Source organism: Mobula birostris, chromosome 14 (assembly GCF_030028105.1).
Source record: "Mobula birostris isolate sMobBir1 chromosome 14, sMobBir1.hap1, whole genome shotgun sequence".
Classification (NCBI taxonomy): Eukaryota; Metazoa; Chordata; class Chondrichthyes; order Myliobatiformes; family Myliobatidae; genus Mobula; species Mobula birostris.
In genome coordinates this window covers 10,377,815-10,398,238 of record NC_092383.1, presented here as the reverse complement: position 1 = coordinate 10,398,238, position 20,424 = coordinate 10,377,815, and the positions used below count along the sequence as shown (strand labels likewise).

General features: G+C 42.7%; 1 protein-coding gene across 3 annotated transcripts in view; it reads left to right on the top strand.

Annotated features, from left to right (window-relative positions):
• The window catches only part of akap13 (A-kinase anchoring protein 13), a 561,754-nt gene that overhangs the window by 30,166 nt on the left and 511,164 nt on the right, over positions 1–20,424 (top strand). For all 3 annotated transcript variants that reach the window (XM_072278084.1, XM_072278087.1, XM_072278081.1), the window contains exon 2: positions 18,529–18,581. The gene's annotated coding sequence lies outside the window, so the exon portion shown is untranslated. The remainder of the gene's footprint in view (positions 1–18,528; positions 18,582–20,424) is intronic.

The window sequence follows — 20,424 nt, the reverse complement described above, 5'->3', positions numbered from 1 at the left end:
TCTGCAACACCCCATAAATTCGCCTCGCCATCCCTTGCCCCTTCACTGTTTGCAACGATAATTTAACATCATTTACCACAGGAGAGGTATTTTCAGTGATTTTTTTTTTTGACAGATTTTTTTTTGATGACTAGAAGCTACCACACAGGTTCTGTAGCGCTGTCTTAAATGGACGTTAACACAAAAATAAAAAAAACTAAATATAAATGCATAGTTTGCATTCATTGATTGTATGTCCATAAAGTGATCCTACGCACAGGATTGTCTGTAGATGAGGTGACCGACAGGAAGTGATAAAGCAGTCATGTTTGTTGGGGTGTGGCAGGAAGCGATAATGGGTGGAGGTGTTAATCAGCCATACTGCTTTGGGGAAAATAACGGCTTATTGAGTCTGGTGGTCCTTGCATAGATGCTATGAACCAGTCTCGTTGATGGGAGCTGGACGAACGGTCCATCAGCAGGGTAGGTGTGATTCTTCGCAATGTTACTGTGTCATCTTGGCCTAGTGCGCTGCATCAGTTACTTGGGAGAAACAAGTGCCTCCATTCTCTCAGCTTGTCTGGTTCTAATAAGCTAACTGCATACACGGTTTAGAGTGGATTTTGCCTTTATGAGTGAAATCACTACTTGTTTGTATGTTTTAAAAACAAAAATCTCTTCCTCCTCCCCCTGAGAAATTCCTGATGTCACACTGCTAATTTTATGAGATTGGGTCTGTCCCGTCAACAACTATCTGTCCTGTTACCAGGACAGCCAGTACACTGAGCAATTATTTATTATTGTGATCTAAATGCACAGAGTAATCCAGCACAAACGGGATCTTCAGGCCAACTCATCTATACCAACCCAAACTATTCCAATTTCCTTGCAAACACGAGGAATTCTGCAGATGCTGGAAATTCAAGCAGCACACATCAAAGTTGCCGGTGAACGCAGCAGGCCAGGCAGCATCTCTAGGAAGAGGTACAGTCGACGTTTCGGGCCGAGACCCTTCGTCAGGACTAACTGAAGGAAGAGCTAGTAAGAGATTTGAAAGTGGGAGGGATGCTGCCTGGCCTGCTGTGTTCACCAGCAACTTTGATGTGTGTTGCTCCAATTTCCTTACATTTGGCTCAAATCCCTCTAAACTAGAGGTTTCCAACCTTTTTTATAATGCTATGGACCGCTACTATTAACCAATGTGTCTGTGGACCCCAGCTTGTGAACCCCTGCTCTAAACCTTTCCAATCCATGTAATTGTTGAAAAGTCTTTTAGATGTAAACCTTCCACCTGTCTCAGTTACTACTTCTGTCAGTTTGTTTCATATACACCCCACTCTCCGTGTGAGGAAGTTGACTCTCGGGTCCTTTTTCAAATCTTTTCCTTATCAGCTTTTAAATGTTTATCAAAATTGCTTGTACTTCATCTTCACAGATTTTTGGAATATTTCACTAGTTGGGAACTACTAGCCATTATCTTCAGCCAGCGACAGTTTCTGACTTAGAATTTTATAAGTATTTTCCATCCATATATTCTGATAACATAGTAGCCTTTGGTTTGGATTGGTCTGGAACCACTACCACTGATTTCTTTTCCCCCCTGGAACTCCTGTTTTCTTCCAAGTGAGAAATCTGAATGGCACTGGATGAAGAACTTGATATACTATGGAACAACCGATTCAGTTTTCTTTTTGAAATAGACAAGCTATCTGATTTCAGCTTTCTAGCTTTCCATTACTCTGGTTTTGGCATTGTGTTCCTCTAATCACTCACTTCCCAGTGGTTCCAAGAGCTAAAAAACGTACAATTTGAAATTCTGTCATTAAGTGCATCTCCCACTCCTTTCCTTGAAATGTTCAATTTAGACTTTAGTCATTTACATAATATATGGCACGGTGCCGGTTTTTTTAAAAGGTTATGTGAAGCCTTTTTGTGCAGTTTTCCTACATAAAGATGATGGTGTAATCTCAGGAGGCATACAGAAGTGAGATAGATTGGTTGGTTAAGTGGTCTTGTAGCAACAGCTCACACTCAACATTGTGGACTTCAAGAAGGGATAGTTGGGAGAACCCATGCAGTCCTCATTGAGGGGTCAGTGGTGGAAAGGGTGAGTAGCTTCAAGCTCCTGGGTGTCAACATCTCATAGGATCTTTTCTGGACCAATCAGAATAATGCAGTTGTGAAGAAGGCATGCCAACAGTTCTATTTTGATAGGAGTTTGAGGAAATTTGGTATGTTAGTGAGTACTTTTTCTTTCAAATTTGAACAGTCCAGTAATTCTTAAGCTACTATTCCTGTTTTGCACAATTATTTTACAATTTATACACACAAAGTGCTGGAGGAACTCCACAAGTTGAGCAACATCTATAAGAGGTAAGTAAACAGTTCAAGTTTCAGGTTAAAGTAATCTTATATCTTTGTATTGTACTGCTATTGTACAAAGCAACACATTTCATATCATTTCACATCATACAGTTACTTTACACACAAGAATCGCACCACTGATGTACTGAGTGTTACTTTTGTTCCGATGTTGTTGCTGACAATTGAGTAGTTTTTTCCTCCCTTTCATATTTTGTGTGTGTGTGTTTTGCTTCGGTGCTGAACAATTGTAAGAATCTGAACTCCAATTTGTAATGTTAAGTGAGCTTAACCCACAAGCTGCTTGATAAGATATACCTGTTAATATGTGGAGACGTCAAATACAGACAAAGCCAAAGATTTAATGTTTGAAGAGTTCATGAAGGTCATTGCCTTATTTCAATGCAACTTGTATTTTTAAGATACAGCATGATAATTTAGGACATGAATATTGAGTAGCATTGCAAATGAGGTAGCTTGGTGTGAGGATAGCTTGGGGTTGCAGGTGTTATTGCATTTGATCTTTCCCTGAGTAATTTGCTGCAAACACTTGAATTATATAGAAATAGGTGATGACGTTAATGTCAAATATTTGAACTCCAAAATGGGAAGACCTTGAAATTGTATGGTGTTTCATGGTGGGCTGAAGTGCTTTATATTATTTGAAGTGCACTCTGTTATTTTGAGCAAGCATTTGTTGTGCTTGGGTAAGATTAGACAGCACTGGATGACTTTCTGATGGTGTTTGACAGGAATTTTTTGGCTAGGTCAAAGAGAGAACTTGTAATTTTTTAAGAGTAAGAAGGCCACTCGTCCCTTTACTTCTGCTTGAAATTCACTGGATGGCTTACCTTGTACATCAGCGCATTCCTGTCCTAACCCACTATCCTGATTTTCTTCAAAGGTACATTAATGCCTTCGCTCCGAAGTCCGGCGCTGATGCCTCTACGCCTCCAGCCGGCTATGTATCTGTCTAAGTGCCTCTTAAATGTCACGATCATATCTGCTTTCATTACCCCTTGGCGGAGCATTCCAAGTACCTGTCACTTTCCAGAAAGAAAACTCCTTTCACCATAAATCTGTGCCCTCAAGTATTTCAAATTTCCACCTGCGATGGTGCGGAAGACCTGAGTATCTATGCCTCTTTTAATTGTATAAACTTCTAGCCGGTCGCTTCTTTTCCCCCCTCCTTTCCTTTCACTATTGAAACAAATGAGGCCTTGAGTTTCACACCCCTGACAATACAGCACGCATTGATACCTTTGATACTTGCGTTGTGATCTACGTGTACTTTTCTGACCTGTGGCGAGAATACCCCTGAATGAGGCAAGATGCTACCTGCTTTTGTTATTGATAATTCTTAATAAAATTATGAGAGTGTGCCCAATCATCTTCCCAGGGGTTGGTGAGTTGAGAACTAGAAAGTATTTGAGGGAGGGATTTAACAGGACTCTGAGGGCCATTATCACCCAGATGGTGGTCGGTATCTGGAAAGAGCTGCCAGGGGAATCTGTTGAGGCAGGTATATTAACATTTAAAAGGTACTTGAAAAGGTATAGCTGGTGTTATGTATATTTTTCATAAATTTTATTGTATTAATTTATTTTCCTGTAACTGCCTCCAAGAAAATGAATCTGAAGGTAGTTTATAGTGACATTGCTGCTCCTTTTTGTGCTTCGGGTGGCATTTTTGCCATTTCCGTAGCATTTGACTCTTTTTACAAGGCCAAATTGCTAGCTCGATGCTCAACCCAGCATAGATGTAAAGCATGTAAGGAGCCAGCCAGATTCAAACTGGGGACCATTCACCTCGAAGTCCAGTGCTGATGCAACTACACCACCGGCTGAATTATATGGCGACATATATGAAGTTCAAAGTAAATTTATTATCAAAGTATGTATATACATCTCAGGGTAGTCTTTGACATATACGTACTTTGATAATAAATTCACTTTGAAAAATGAGCAGTTTGGAGAGAGATGGACCAAACATGAGCAAATGGGATTAACTCTGGGAAACTTTGGCCTGGGCCAGTTGGACTGAAGGGCCTGTTTTTGTGATGTGTGACTTGTGAATTGATGCTTTGCAAACTCTGTATTTCAAAACATTTGCAAGGAATTTCCATGGGATTCCCTGTTAGTAAATCATTTGATATTGGCCTGTGTCAAAATTGGAATGCTTGCAATCAGGTTTTGGGACCAATTTGTACAGATTAAGGAAAATGAAAATAATTTTTTTGGAGCCTCTCTTGGTTAGAGGATAAACTATGTAAATTCCTTCATGGTTAATGGTTTAGAGTTACACAGCTAACTTGTCTCTCACCAAACTGTTCCAGCTGGTCAGTGGGTATTAAATGGAACCTATCGTGTTAATCTTGCACTGTGGGAAAGATTTCTGAGGGATCTCATTTACAGTTCAATGAGCTATGTTTTCTTCACAGTCTCAGACACAAGAAACATGGGAATTTGATGCTTAGTTTCCCTTTTAGTAAAAATTGTTGTTCTAGCTAAATGTAGCTTAACAGGGTTGATGTGTGATGAGGTTAGCGAGATGGCTTTTAGATGTTGTCTGTATTTTAATATATATCCATCCTTTGTGAATAGCTCTAAATTATGAACAGTGCTGTGTTGATTAAATGTTTGACTAATTGCTTATTTCTCTCTGCTCCCCCACAGACCTGAAGATTCAGGTCAGGTCAGTATACTCAAGTCTAAGGGACTGTGAACCCTTTTATCACAGTTGAGTTGTACTGATAGTACTGGATCTGACTGTATCAATTGTTCATTTTATTTACACTGCTTGGCTGTATGTGGTTTCTTAGGTGTGAACCATATCATTTGAGAGCCTTTTGCATGGTTGAAATGTATGTCCTTGGCAATTCACATATTTACTAAAGTGCTGATGTAATGAAACTTTGATTTTCTGCTTCCCCTCCACCTTAAACCTTTTGATCAGTGAAATAATGGAAACCTGGCCAATACCCTCTATAACTGAATGATAAATTCCCACTTGGAACTGGGTCAGAAAACTTACAAGGGAATGATGACCAGGCTAGGTTTGCAATTTCTGGATTTTGGAGTGACAGTCAACTTAATTGAAGAATTAAGGGGGAAGCTGTGTGTCTTAAGTAGTAGAGTTACTAGGACTTGATGTTTCAATCCCTATGGTAAGTCGACACTCTCAATGTTGGCATTGGGTTTGGAGTGGTAACAAGGAGGGAGGGCAGGTACGTCATTGGGGTCATCAGGTGGGTACCCTCCTTCTTTGACGTTTCGTTAATAAGCCCACGACGTCTCCAGAGGGCTCAACGGTGCTACCTGGCGTCCCAGATACACCCCCCTCAGTTCCATACCCTCCTGTCTTCATCTTGCAGCCCAGTTGTTGTCTTTCCTTTTAATCCAAATCCAATTGCTGCTTTCTTCTGCTGCATTTGACAAGGACTTGATTGCTTGTTGAAGTGACCCCTCATCCCCATCTTCCTCAATAGACTGGTTGTAGATGTAGTAACGAATCCCCTGCATCCCACTTCTACAGGGAAAATCTTGGTCTTACAGTCATTCTGGGCAACTTCAGTTGCCAAGACTATAAGGTGTTGAGGCATTGGAGCAGAATTGGGCAATTCAGTCTACTGAGTCTGCTCGTTTGATTTATTACATCCCTCAATCCCATTCTCCTGTCTTCTCATAACCTTTGATGCTCTTTCTAATTGCCAATTATACCTGCTTTAACCGTACTCAATGACTTGACCTCCATGGCCGTCTGTGGCAATGATTTCCTCAGATTCCCTTCCCTCTGGCTAAAGGGCTGATGTGGAGAGGATATTTCTTGAAGGAGCATCTGGAACTAGTGGATGACCTCTTTTTAAGGAAAAAAAAATAGGTGATCCTTCTAAGACATAGATGAGATACTTCGGAGCATTTTTTTTTCAGAAAAAGGTGGTGGAAGCATTATCTGAATACTTTAAGGCAAAGGTGGACATACTGTTGATAGACAAGGAAGTGAAAGATTACCAGAGGTAGCTGGGAACCTGAACTTCAGGTTGTCAGCAAACCAGCTATGTTGGTAAAAAGGGGAGCAGGCTTGAGAGACTAAGTGGACAACAACCATATTATCATATGATAAGTATCTACTTAGAATGCAAGGTGAGGCGAAGCCAAAGAAATGAAGACAGTTAAAAAGCAGTCACGGTTACCTGCAAGTTCAGTGGTCCTTGGTAATGTGTCAAGCATTTAAATTAACATCAACAACAACAAACACAATTGTACTGAATTTTTCAGATGGTTTTTACATTGTGTATTGCTATAGGTGTTGCTGTATAGTAATCTGGAGCAAATAATGTAGTGTGTTTGCAGTTATGAAGGGATTTCCCCGATGAATTCTTTTCCTATCAATGTGTTTCTTCAACTTTTCTTTAAATGCAGGAAATACTGCATTGCACATCAGTCACAAATGGGAAGGACGAATCTCTCAGTATCCCAATTTCCTTTTTTCTACGGACCATGTTCTGCTTTACAACTCCATTTTTGGTTGCTTGTGCATGGATTTTTTTTGCGCTTTGTGATGCCTTGCCTTTCATTAATCTCTCTCTCTCTCTCTCTCTCACTCTCTCTCTCTCTCTATATCTATATATCTTTCATTTTTCCACACCGAACAAGACTGACTTTTCTTTACTTAAGTACAGGAGCTGATCCAATTGGAAAACAAGCCAAAATGGCTTGACAGGGTGAATGTTGAGAGACTCTTTCCACTGTTTGGTGTCCATGGGTTCCTTTCATATAAGTTTCAGTAGAGTAATTTGGGCAAGGACGATACTTGAAGGAGTCAGTCTGAAGCTGATACTTATAGATCTGAGCTTGAAAGCTCCTTGCCCTCAATGCTTGCCACCCTGTCTGCCTGTGTTTGACCCATCTCCCTCTCTTTCTGCTATTGCCATCAGGCGGGAGGCACAGGAGTCTTGGGTCCCTCACTGCCAGGTTAGGGAGCAGTTGTTGCCCTGTACCAATTGGTATCCTGGACCAGCTTCACTTGTCTCAGCACTAAACTGACTCTGCAGCCTGTGGACTTGATGTTTTCAGTATTATTTATATATTTTTATTACTTTGTTTGACTTATCCTCTTATGTACATTGAAATGTTTCTCAATCTTTATCTTTCATGGATTTTATAGTATTTCTTTGATTTCATGTGAGTGCTTGCAAGAAAATGAATCTCAAGGTTGTGTATGGTACTGGTCATTATGTGCTGCGTCGTGCGATGTAGGTGATCATGGTCTTTGACCATGATTGTTCTTGGCACATTTTTCTACAGAAGCGGTTTGCCATTTCCTTCTGGGGAATTTCTTTACAAGATGGGTGACCCTAGCCATTATCAATACTCGTCGGGGGTTGCCTGCCTGGCTTCAGTGGTTGCATAACCAGGCTTGTCATACAACCATCCACCACCTGCTCCCATGGCTTCACTTGATCCTGTTTGGCGGGGGGGGGGGAAGCAGATGCTACACCTTTCTCAAAGGTGACGTGCAGACTGTTGGAGGAAAGGAGCACCTGCCACCCTATACGTTGTGCATTACTAATAAATTAATTTGAACTTTCAATTTGAGCTTTTGGTACCAAACCATCCTCTTCAAGTGTAGTCAGATTTGGCAAAGGGTGCCAGAAATGGAGTGGGCTGCAACAAACCAGGGCATTCTTCCTAGACCTAGAGATAGTGTGTAAGTACATTGCTTGGTGCAGAATATAGGGGATTTGAATTGTCAGTAAAACTGCAGATGCAAGAAATCTGAAAAACAAAACAAGAAATGCTGGCAAGATTTGACAGGTTATGGAGCATGCATGGAAAGAGAAATGCTTAATATCTGTGATCCAGCTGAGTGTCTCCATTTTTAAAATTTTAGTGTAGTGTCTAACTGGATTGGCTAAAGTGTTCTATTTTGTGTTACTGATAAGCTATTCTTAAACCCAAAACAAACTGAAGCAGATTTACTGCAAACATTTTGGCCTTTTAAGTGCAGGTCTAATGACTGTGGTAACTGTTATTTTTTAAAAATACACATTGGTTTGAGGACTGTGTCAGATCGTTAAACATTGAAGCAATCTTTCACCGTATTTCAAGCAGTTGAATTTTACTTGATACTCCATGTTCAACTGAGTAGAAATGATCAGTTTTCAACCAGTTCTGAGGAACTCATCAGAATATACACGAAAACCAGTATTTACATACTTGCAGGATCTACAGTGTCAAATTGCAGAGACTATGGAAACAGATGCTGTGGAGAGCTGGAGAGCTCTAACTGGATAAACAGCCTTATCTTGTGATTTGACTTTCCTTTCTGCTAAATATAATTGTGCCATTGCAGTGACAGCTGACCATAAATGAATGCTTGAATTGCTTCCCCTCCCCCAACTTCTCATTATGACTTCTGCCCCCTTCCTTTACAGATCTAATGAAGGCTCTTAGCCCAAAATATTGACTGTCTATTCTTCTCTATAGAAGCTGCGTGACTTGCTGAGCTCATCCAGCATTGTGTGTGTTGCTCTCGATTTCCAGAATCTCATGTTTATGATTTCCGCGAATATGGTCCTTGGAACTACTGAAGTCTAGAAATGGGGAGGAAAATCGTGCCTCTCTTAGCTCTGTAATCGGTGACTATTAATAATTCTAATCAACTCAATTGTATCAGCTGAAATGATAGATTCTCAGAATTTTGCAAGCAATTTCTTGTGGTACTGACCACAAGTTCGTTTGTTTGTTAGCAGTGCTGCTGGTTGCATGTTTTCAGTTGAAAGGTCGCCAAGGCCTGTGTTTATCTTTTCTCAAGTTGATAAGCTTTTAGAAGCATGGGGTATGGGAATGAGATGGGGAAGTGAGAGTGGATCTGAAGTGGCAGATTAGTCAAGACTTTGTGGGCTTGTGGGGAGGAATCCTGTTATTTTTTTGTCCTTGCTCCATTTAAAATAATACCATACAGCACGTAATCCTTCGTTACTGCTTCCGTCAAAGTAAATTGCCCCTTGGTCTTGAATATTATCAATATGCCAGGGGCAGCACAGTGGCATAGCGATTAGCACAATGCTTTACAGTACCAGAGACCTGGGCTCAATTCCTGTTGCTGTCTGTAAGAACTTTGTGTTCTCCCTGTGAGTGCGTGGGTTTCCTCCCACGGTCCAAAGATGTACTGATTGGTCAGTTAATTGGTCATTGTAAATTGCCCTGTGATTAGGCTAGGGTTAAATCGGGAATTGTTAGGCTGCACGGCTGAAGGGCCAGAAGGGTCTATTCTGCACTGTATCTCAATAAATATATAAAGGCACTTGTTTGTAATGCTACAGAGCTTTGGTATTTGAAAAGTATGGACCTCGATGGGCTATACAATACATCATTGTAGAGTCCCCTCCAGTGAGGACAAATAGTCTTTGGTATAGTTCAATATACAGTAACTGAGCCTGACCAAACTTGTGCTACAGAGATGATTTATGCACTTGGCGAGGTTCCTCAAATCTGTATTTTGGGTACTAGCCTACAAAGTACCCAGGACATCTTCAGGGAGCGGTGTCTCAGCAAGGACCTCCAGAACCCAGGGCATACCCTTTTCTCACTGTTACCATCAGGTAGGAAGTGCAGAAGCCTGAAGGCACACACTCAGTGATTCAGGAACAGCTTCTTCCCCTCTGACATCCGATTCCTAAATGGACATTGAACCCTTCGATACTACCTCACTTTTTTAATATACAGTATTTCTGATTTTTGCATTTTTTAATCTATTCAATATATGTATGCTGTAATTGATTGACTTATTTATTTTTATTTTATTTATTATTATATTGTTTTCTCTCTGCTAGATTATGTATTGCATTGAACTGCTGCTGCTAAGTTAACAAATTTCACGTCACATGCCGGTGATAATAAACCTGATTCTGATTTTCCTTATTTTAAAGAAACAACCTTTGCAGGTTTTGTAGGTTCATCAGCAAGTGTGGAGTTTCTTGGAGCCACAGGAGATTTAAATGTAGGAACACGGAGTAACAAGCAGTCTGCTGGAGGAGCTCAGTGGGGGAAGCCATATCTGTGGGAGGAAAAGCATTCCTGATGATCCAGTGTTTTGACATTAAACATCCGTCACTGATGCTGCCCAACCTGGGGTCCATGGGGCCCCTCGGCTAATGGGAAGGCTCCATGGCATAAAAAAGGGTTGGGAACCCCTGCAGTCCAGCAGGTTGCTTGTTGTCCTTCAACATTTATGTTTGTTCTCTTGCTAGTCCATAGGTTTTCTTACAGGTTGTCCATTTCTGAGTTATTATCCACTAACTCTTGAACCTCCACTCTGCTTCCCCATCTATACACGTTTAGCAAAGGTGCTGTAAGGTGCTCCTTTCGTCGGCTAGATTGCCGATCACTCTTGGGCAAGGTGTATCACATGCTCAGCCTCCATCAGGGTCACATGAAGCCATGGGAGCAGGTGGTGGATGGTCGTATAAGCAGCCGGTGCATATCACGTGTCCTGGTTATGCGACCACAGACGCCACGCAGGCGATCTGAGGAGTATTGATAATGGCTGTGGTCACCCGTCTTTTAAAGATATTGCTCAGAAGAAGGCAAGGGCAAACCACTTCTGAAACTTTGGTATCGTTTTTGAACCATGACTGTGAAAGGAAAGGTGTGGTTAAATGGGGAAAATCAAGTGCAGAAAAGATTCAAGGATGTTGCCAAAACTAGAGGGCCTGTGTTATGGAGAGGCCAGCCAGACTAGATCCTCATTATTTGGAGTGAGGGGCGACCTTATAGAAATGTTTTAAATTGAGAGGCATAGAGAAAGGGGATGATGAAACTGTTGTACAATGTAGAGGGAGTCTATACCTAATGATCAGAGGTTCAGCGTGAGGGGAAAGATCTAAATGGAATCTGAATGGCAAATTTTTTCATGCAGAGGGTGTTGAGTATATGGAGATAATTGGTGGAGGAAGTGGTTTGGACAGGTATTTGGATAAGTACATGGAAGACCGTAAGTTATAGGAGCAGGATTAGGCTATCTGGCCCATCAAGTCTGCTCTGCCATTTCATCATGGCTGAACCACTGAGTACTGACTAATTAAGAATCGATCAACCTCTGCCTTAAACATACTCAATGACTCGGCCACCACAGCCGCCCGTGGCAACAAATTCCACAGGTTCACCACTCTGGCTAAAGAAATTCCTCACCTCCATTCTAAAAGGGCACTCCTCTATCTGAGGCTGTCTCCTCTGGTCTTCGACTCCCCTCACCAGAGGAAATATCCTCTCCATATCCATTCTATTAAAGGCCGTTCAACATTTGATCAGATTCAATGAGGTCACCCTTCATTCTTCTGAATTCCAATGTGTAGAGGCCCAGAGCCATCAAACGCTTCTCATATGACGAGCCTTGAAGGTTGGGACTTGGAGGGATATGGACTGAATGCGGGAAATTAGGACTAACTGGGAGGGCAGCGTAGGGTTGTTGGGCAGAAAGGGGCCTGTATCAGTGGTCTATTGCTTTGTGACTGACTCTGGGGACTGGAGATAAAGATTAAGAAGTGCCAAGATTCTGTGCTTGATTATTGTTTATGTTTTGCGCTCAGGTTATTGTGTCTCGTGTCCAATATCGTGCTGAGTAATCGGGAACTTTCACTGCATGAACCTTACCCAGTTTAAATGAGATCACTGTTTACTGCTTCCACACCTAGCTACCAGTCAACAATAGTTACCTATGTCACATATTTGCACTCAATTATAGATAGTGAATTGCATGACTAGAGCTGTCCCAAATAACACTTACAGGTTTAGAAACTTAGATGGAGCTCATTTTATTTTTATTTACTTACTGACATATAGTACAAAACAGGTCCTTCCAGTCACGCGAGCCACATAGCCCAGCAACTCCTTATTTAATCCTAGCCTTGTCACAGGACAATTTACAATGACCAGTTAACCGACCAATAGGTCTTCGGACTGTGGAAGGAAACCGGGGCAATCAGAGAAACCCACACGGTCATGGAGAGAACGTAGAAAACCTCATGGACAATGGGAGGAAGGGGTTTGTATATTCTCCCCTTGACCGCGTAGGTTTAACGTAGAACATAGAATAGTAGAGCACAGTACAGGCCCTTTGGCCCACAATGTTGTGCTGACCCTCAAACCCTGCCTCTCATATAACCCCCCACCTTAAATTCCTCCATATACCTGTCAACTAGTCTCATAAACTTCACTAGTGTATCTGCCTCCACCACTGACTCAGGCAGTGCATTCCATGCACCAACCACTCTCTGAGCAAAAAACCTTCCTCTAATATCCCTCTTGAACTTCTCACCCCTTACCTTAAAGCCATGTCCTCTTGTATTGAGCAGTGGTGCCCTGGGGAAGAGGTGCTGGCTATCCACTCCATCTGTTCCTCTTATTATCTTGTACACCTCTATCATGTCTCCTCTCATCCTCCTTCTCTCCAAAGAGTAAAGCCCTAGCCCCGTTAATCTCTGATCATAATGCATACTCTCTAAACCAGGCAGCATGCTGGTAAATCTCTTCTGCACCCTTTCCAAAGCTTCCACATCCTTCCTATAGTGAGGTGACCAGAACTGGGCACAGTACTCCAGTTGTGGCCTAACCAGAGTTTTATAGAGCTGCATCATTACATCGTGACTGTTACACTCTATCCCTCGACTTATGAAAGCTAACACCCCATAAGCTTTCTTAACTACCCTATCCACCTGTGAGGCAAGTTTCAAGGATCTGTGGACATGTACCCCCAGATCCCTCTGCTCCTCCACACTACCAAGTATCCTGCTATTTACTTTGTACTCTGCCTTGGAGTTTGTCCTTCCAAAGTGTACCACCTCACAGTTCTCCAGTTTGAACTCCATCTTCCACTTCTCAGCCCACTTCTGCATCCTATCAATGTCTCTCTGCAATCTTTGACAATCCTCTACACTATCTACAACACCACCAACCTTTGTGTCGTCTGCAAACTTGCCAACGCACTCCTCTACCCCCACATCCAGGTCGTTACTAAAAATCACGAAAAGTAGAGGTCCCAGAACAGATCCTTGTGAGACACCACTAGTCACAATCCTCCATTCTGAGCGTACTCCCTCCACCACAACCCTCTGCTTTCTGCAGGCAAGTCAATTCTGAATCCACCTGGCCAAACTTCCCCGGATTCCATGCCTTCTGACTTTCTGAATAAACCTACCATGTGGAACCTTGTCAAATGCCTTACTAAAATCCATATAGATCACATCCACTACACTACCCTCATCTATATGCCTGGTCACCACCTCAAGGAACTATCAGGCTTGTTAGACACAATCTGCCCTTCACATAGCCATGCTAACTGTTCCTGATCAGACCATGATTCTCTAAATGCCCATAGATCCTATCTCTAAGAATCTTTTCCAACAGCTTTCCCACCACAGACGTAAGGCTCACTGGTCTGTAATTACCCAGACTATCCCTACTACCTTTTTTTGAACAAGGGGACAACATTCGCCTCCCTCCAATCCTCCGATACCATTCCTGTGGACAACGAGGACATTAAGATCCTAGCCAGAGGCTCAGCACACCTCGTGGAGCAGCCTGGGGAATATTCTGTCAGGCCCCGGGGGCTTATCCGTCCTAATGTATTTTAACAACTCCAACACCACCTCTCCCTTAATATCAACATGCTCCAGAACATCAACCTCACTCCTATCGTCCTCACCATCATCAAGTTCCCTGTCATTGGTGAATACCGAAGAGAAGTATTCATTGAGGACCTCGCTTACTTCCACAGCCTCCAGGCACATCTTCCCAGCTTTATCTCTAATCGGTCCTACCTTCACTCCTGTCATCCTTTTGTTCTTCACATAATTGAAGAATGCCTTGGGGTTTTCCTTTACTCTACTCGCCAAGGCCTTCTCATGCCCCCTTCTTACTCTTCTTAGCCCCTTCTTAAGCTCCTTTCTTGCTTCCCTATATTCCTCAATAGACCCATCTGATCCTTGCTCCCTAAACCTCGTGTATGCTGCCTTCTTCCACCTGACTAGATTTTCCACCTCACTTGTCAGCCATGGTTCTTTCACCCTACCATTCTTTATCTTCCTCACCGGGACAAATTTCTCCCTAAAATCCTGCAAGAGATCTCTAAACATTGACCACATGTCCATAGTACATTTCCCTGCAAAACATCATCCCAATTCACACCTGCAAGTTCTAGCCTTATAGCCTCATAATTTGCCCTTCCCCAATTAAAAATTTTCCTGTTCTCTTTGACTCTATCCTTTTCCAAGATAATGCTAAAGGCCAGGGAGCGGTGGTCACTGTCCCCCAGATGCTCACCCACTGAGAGATCTGTGATCTGACCCGGTTCATTACCTAGTACTAGATCTGGTATGGCATTCCCCCTAGTCGGCCTGTTCACATACTGTGACAGGAATCCGTCCTGGACACACTTAACAAACTCTGCCCCATCTAAACCCTTGGAACTAATCAGGTGCCAATCAATATTAGGGAAGTTAAAGTCACCCATGATAACAACCCTGTTATTTTTGCACCTTTCCAAAATCTGCCTCCCAATCTGCTTCTCTGTATCTCTGCTGCTACCAGGGGGCCTATAGAATACCCCCGATAGAGTAACTGCTCCCTCCTTGTTCCTGACTTCCACCCATACTGACTCAAAAGAGGATCCTGCTACATTACCCACCCTTTCTATAATAGTATCCCTGACCAGTAATGCCACCCCTCCTCCCCTTTTCCCCCCTCTCTATCTCTTTCAAAGCACTGGTATCCGGGAATATTGAGAATCCATTCCTGCCCTGGTGCTAGCCAAGTCTCTGTAATGGCCACTACATCATAATTCTGACAGTCCAAAGATGTACTGGTTGGTAGGTTAATTGGTCATTGTAAAGTTTTTTACTGCAATTAGTATTAAATCACAGTGATTATATTTATGTTTTGTTGCACTTATACTTTGGGGAAGTTTTTATCCCCTCAATTTCCCTCCAGACTTGGAGCAAAGGAAAAAAAACACACACAATTTGCTGGGGGACCTCTGTTTGTGTTTTTTTTTGTAACTGTGGAATATGGAGCATGTTGATCTGCCTCCTTTTTTTTCATACTCCATTCTGGTTACTCTCTCATCCCCTCTCTTCTCACCAGTTCATCTTCTCTCTTTGGGTCCCCTCTTTTCCTTTCACCCATGGTCCACTGTCCTCTCCTGTCAGAATCCTCCTCCTTCAGCCCTTTGCCTTTCCAACCTATCATTTCCCAGCTTCTTACTTTGTCCCACCTGGCTTCACTTATCACCTTTCAGCTTGTATTCCTTCTCCTCCCCCCCCCCCCTCCCCCGCCACCTTATTCAGGCTTCTTCTTCTCTTCTTTTCCAGCCCTGATGGAGAGTCTCGGCTTGTCTTTTGTTGTCCACAGATGCAGCCTAACTTTGAGTTCCTCCAGCATTTTTGTATGTGTTCCTCAGTCAGAATGTTCTTCTGTCAAGTAACTGTTGCCTGATGAGACTCAGATGTTGAATTTGGATATATAGTATATCCCTGAGGTTGGGTCAGATTTGGATTGGTCAGGTGATGGCTAAAATTGAATTGAATTGACTTTATTACTTGCATCTATCATATACATGAATAAAAATCTTTACGTTGCGTCTGTCTAAATATGCAATGTGCAATTTGTAGTAACTTATAATAGTCGTCGTCGTGGCTATCCCTCGAGGTCGAGGATGATGGTCTTCGTTCCATTGTACCCACAGAGCGAAGACGCCTGTGCGTGTATTTGTTTAACGTGTATTTGATGTTGCATTCCAAGAAGCACACGGTACTTCACAAATCAACCAACTGATTCCAATGGCATGGAAACCATGACGATTGGAGCTGATGGATTTGTAGCTGCCTTCATCCGCCTTCACAGCCGTTCAGTTCGAAGTAACTTCATCTGCCTGTTCCACCGTTGAGGTTTTGGTTGGATTGTTCTTTGTCAGGGACCTCACCCTCGACCTTACCGCCTTGGGTGACCCTACCAGGAGCATAGCTCCAGACGGCATCGTTCTCGGGATCTCAGGACCACACAAGCCTCTCCACCACGACAAGGTGACAATCCACGGAGAAATTATAATAGTATGTACAACAGGACAGTCAATATAACCTAGAAATACAGTTGTATTAGCATGAATTAAGCAGTCTGATAGCCTGGTGATAGAAGCTGTCCCGGAGCCAGTTGGTCCTGTCTTTAAAGCTGTGGTACCATTTCCCAGATGTAGTAGCTGGAACAGTTTGTGGTTGGGGTGACTTGGGTTCACAATGATCCTTCGGGCCCTTTTATCACACCTGTCTTTGTAAATGTTCTGAATAGTGGGAAGTTCACATCTACAGATGCGCTGGGCTATCTGCACCACTCTCTGCAGAGTCCTGCGATTGGGGGAAGTACAGTTCCCACACCAGGCAGTGATGCAGCCAGTCAGGATGCTCAATATTGTGCCCCTGTAGAAAGTTCTTAGGATTTGGGGGCCCATACCAAACTACTTCAACCATCTGAGGTGAAAGAGGCGTTGTTGTCCTTTTTTCACCACACAGCTGACATGTACAGAACTGAATGTGCAACTTATAAGAACTTATAATATGTACAACAGGACAGTAAATATAACATAGAAATACAGTTGTATCAGCATGAATTTTTCAGTCTGTTGGCCTGGTGGAAGAAGTTGTCCCGGAGCCTGAACAGTTCTCCGGTGTTAAGTGCCAGTCTAAAGGGTGCATGATCTCTGCTGATGCTAAATTCTGCACAATGCTTTGGACTCATTAATACTTCTCTTGAATGTGAAACATACCATATTTTGTATTTAAAAGCTGTGTTGTTCTTCCCAAAATTCTGAACATTTACTTCTCAAATACTATGGCTACGTGCGCTGATTGTCCTGGAATTGGGGACGACACACAAACCCAGAAAATAATTAATATAACTCTTGATAGCTATTTGGGTAGGTTGAAGTCAATATTGAGTTTTATAGGAATTTCAGTTGCTTCTCAAATGATCAACAAATTGTGTCCTGACCAAGCAGTCCACTTCTTGGTCCCATTGAAAATTTGGTAAACTTCAGTAGTGCCTACGGTGAGCTGTGGTTTCACGTGCCTTGCAATATTTACTGAATCATTTAGCAGATCAATGCCATTCTTTCTATAGTGTATAGGCACCCCAAGGGGCCATGAATGGCAATGGTACAGTAGCCAAAAAATCAGAATTGGGTTTATTATCACTGACAGATGTTGTGAAATTTATTGTTTTGTGGCAGTGGTACAGTGCATCACCATCACTATGTGCTGTGTTGCATGTGACATGAGCGCTGAGGGTCTATGACCATGATTGTCCTTGGCAATTTTTTTTCTACAGAAGTGGTTTGCCATTGCTGCCTTCTGGGCAGTGTCTTTACAAGATGGGTGACCCCAGCCATTATCGGTACTCTGCAGAGATGGTCTGCCTGGCATCAGTGGTCACATAACCAGGACTTGTGATATGTACCAGCTGCTCATACGACCATCCTCCTCCTGCTCCCATGGCTTCACCTGACCCTGATCGGGGGTGGGGGGGTGCTAAACAGGTGCTACACCTTACCCAAGGGTGACCTGCAGGCTAGCGGAGGGAAGGAGAGCCTTACACCTCCTTTGGTAGAGATGTATCTCCATGCTGCCACTCAGTACAGTGCAAAACATTAAAAGAATACTATAAGGTGCCTAAAGACTATACAACTAAGTGGTACTAAAAAAGCAAAATGGTGAGATTGTGACCCTTCAGAGTTAGCAACTTGGCGTCTTTTCTATAAAAGAAAAGATAAATGCTAAAGAAACAGCAAGATTGCTGCCCGATGCGTCACAAAGTGCAGCGAGGAACTAGCTAACTAACTAATCATTGTGTTTCCAGGTTCCTGTATATATTTTGTTAGCGTCTTCTGTATGGTGTAAATGTACCTCCTAATACATTGTTTATGTAAAGCAGTGTCTGCCTTGAATTTCAAAAGCTGCCCTTAACTTTTGCAATAAATAGGCTTGGTATTTTAATCATTTTTTCTACCCAGGATTCCTCCAATCTTCTCATTCCCCATCCCACCCTTGTCTCTATTACCTGCTGATAGAAAGTTTGTTTGTGAGCTCTGGTGACAAGTTTTATTTTGATACTGAGTTAATTTTTTTTTTGTCTTTTGCAGATTACTGTGGACTTTGGAAGAGAAATATCATCTGACTGGTGATTTTCCATTGAGTAAGTTTTTAAAATCTAACCTTCTTCCTTTTCCCTTTCCAAAGTTGACTTTGCACATTATTTTCCCTTGGATTTTGGGAGTACTGTGCATGTATTGAGCACTTGGTGTTCCATGTGGTTGGTCTGTATTGATAATAGGCTGTAATTACCACTTGGAGGAAGCAGAGCATCTGCATGCTCTTTGTGCAGTGAACAACAGCAATAATCTGGGCTGCTTTTCCTCAACATAATCAAGGACCAATGGCGCTTATTTATGATGCCACCATTGCCTAGGCTGAGATTAGCAAGATCTTAAAAGAATTGGAATTGGGAAGCGCACTCTGCCTGTTGAATCTGCCGGCCAGTGGTGTAGAGGCTTCTGCGCCAGACTTTGAGGTGAGCAGTCACGGGTTTGAATCTGGCCGTCTCCTTTCGCGCTTTCCATCTGCGCTGGGTTGAGCATTGAGCTAGCAAATTGGCCTTGTTTTTTTAAAAAAAAATAAAACAGATAAAATGCTAAAGAAACGGCAAGCTTGCTGCCCGATGTGCCGCTGGGTGTGGAAAGGAACAACAGCATCAACAAGAACAACAACTGTCTGTTGAATCTGGCCTGCATTTAGTAAGGTGTTGTCCAATCTGATAAGTTTACCCAACCCTCCTTTCCTTTCTACTTGTTTCAATCTTATCAAGAGTCCACCAGCCTTAACCCTTAAATATCAAAATTCACTATTTTCATTGAAGTTTGAGGAAAAGATAAGCTTTATTTGTAATATGTTCAATGAAACACACAGTGAAATGTGTGCTAGTATCAAATCTTATCAGGAATGATTATGCTGGGGGCAGCCCACAGGTGTTGCCATGCTTCTGTCACCAATGTAGCATGCCCTTACCCTGCTCTTTGGAATTTTATAATAAACCAGTATGGAGAATAAACAAATTCCTTTGGCAGCGGCAGGAATTGAATCACAATCAGTGGTTGCTGGCTGGCACTGTAAAGTGATGCGCTAACTGCAACTCTAACACACCACTGTGGGAGACTGTTCCAGAGATTTGTGATCCTCCGGGAGAAGAAATTCTACCGAACATGCAGTAAATAGTTGACCCTTGTTTTCAGCAAGTGACATCCCTGCCCCCACAGTTCCAGATTCTCCCATGAAGCATCATCCTCTGCCTTGAGAATCTTTCTCACTCAACAGCAGCGGACATGATAAAATGGTGGTGCAGACTCAATGGGCCGAATGGCCGACTTCTGCTCCTTTGTCTTATGGTCTTATGGATATTATGGCAATAATGCTCAGAGGCCTACACCATCTGTCCTTCCCTTGTAAAATAATTCACTCACTCTGGCTATTGTTTCTGTAGCCCTCCTCTGAATTTTATCCCATACATTAACATTCACAAGACAAAGGAGCAGAGGAAGGCCATTCGGCCCATCGAGTCTGCTCCGCCACTCCATCATGAGCTAAGCTATTCTCCCATCTAATTCAATTTCCGGCTTTTTCCCCATATCGCTTGATACCCTGACTAATTAGATACCTATCAATCTCCTCCTCAAACACCCTCCTTGAGATTAATCCATCCTTGAGATTAGTGCTGTAAGTGATACTTCACTCGTGATCTCACTGATCTCATGCGGAAGGCTTCGGGAGTAAACCCTGAGGGGAAAAATCCGGAACTGGAGTCCCTAAGGCAGTCCTACATTGAGCTCAATACTGACTGGCACCCCCTGCAATGCTGCTGGTGCCAAATTGTATCGGTCTCTGCCGTTCCTTTGGGTTCATCAGATGTATGGAGGCGGGGGAGCTTACTACACGGGCAGCAGCTTGCTCTCTCCATATTGTGCATCTACACAGCTAGGATGCAA